Here is a 1,366-nt window from a genome sequence, read left to right as displayed (position 1 = left end):
GGAGACGCCCGGCCATGTGCGAGGGAACATCGCATAGAGGGACTCCAATTTCAAAATCAGCCCTTAGGTATTTTTGTAGTTCTAAACAAAACTCTCAAAAACTGTAACTCTCAAAGAGTAGTACATTTAACAGTATGTAAGATAATAAACTTAAATCGTATAGTCGTATATGTTGTCTATTGCATAATTATGCATGGGTACATAATCTGTACCTTATTGTATCTACATGTATGAATAAGTATGATCCAATGGATTCTATGGTATCGACGATGAAGGCTCAATTTTCACGGGACTCTATAGAAAAGAATTGGCAGGAAATACCATCCTGCATGCCACTAGCGCACATCCGATCCCGCTTAAAAGAAGCATACCCTACAGCCAATACCTACGGCTTAGGAGGGTATGCTCCTTGGACCGCCTCTTTGAGGAAGAGGCGGCTAAGCTCAGGGATCGCCTGTGCGCAAGAGGATATAGTAGACGGGTCTTAAAACAGGCTTACAAAAGAGCCAAGCTGCAGACGAGGGACAAGCTAATCTACTCATCCAGAAGAGAACAAGCCAAACAAAAGACACCAACGGTAAAAATAATTACCCACTATTCCAAACAGTTCAATCAAGTTAAACAGATTCTAGAAAAACATTGGCACCTCTTATCACAGGACCCTATTATCGCTAAACATATAAGAAACCAACCGGAGATTGTATACCGCCGCCCAAGGTCCATACGAGACCAGCTAGTACACAGCCACCATCAGGGGATTAAGGCAAGTGAAGCTACCCCTAGGGGAACTTTTAGATGTGGGCGTTGCAGCTTTTGCAAATTCATCAATCAAGGTGAATCTACAATACTCCCGAACGGCCAAATATGGTCCCCTCGGGGGGACATATATTCACATTTATCCTTCATTTATTAATTTAATTATTACATTTTTTGGTTGGAGTTGTCATTTTCTGGTGCTTTCAAAACCCCACTTTTTCTTTCTTTAAAAGAATCTCTTTTGCATACTATTTATTACACTTGTGGTTCTGTAAAATCAGAATGACTTTGTGGATGAAGACACTTGTCTTGTGGGCTGTGTGGAGAAGAGACATGTATGGTTTTCCTTGTGTAAAGCCCTCTAGGCCAGGCCTGGTAAGCACAGGTGGACACGCCATAGATGAAGGCAGGATAAAGTTATCTTTAGCTGGCTGCGGCGTGCTGAAAATAACTTCCCAGGATGGGTTGCGCTGCAGACTTGTATTAGCGCTATATTACCAGCGAGCGGCGCGGAACTCCACAACAATCTCGCCCCCTAGCGGCATCCCCTTGTCATTACCTTTCCAAACCTCCCCCCTCCCGCTCGCTTAGTTCCAGTCTACAGCCCAGC

The sequence above is a fragment of the Nanorana parkeri genome, unplaced genomic scaffold (assembly GCF_000935625.1).
Source record: "Nanorana parkeri isolate BGI_ZX_2015 unplaced genomic scaffold, ASM93562v1 scaffold245, whole genome shotgun sequence".
NCBI classification, from domain to species: domain Eukaryota; kingdom Metazoa; phylum Chordata; class Amphibia; order Anura; family Dicroglossidae; genus Nanorana; species Nanorana parkeri.
This window is presented reverse-complemented; position numbering follows the sequence as displayed.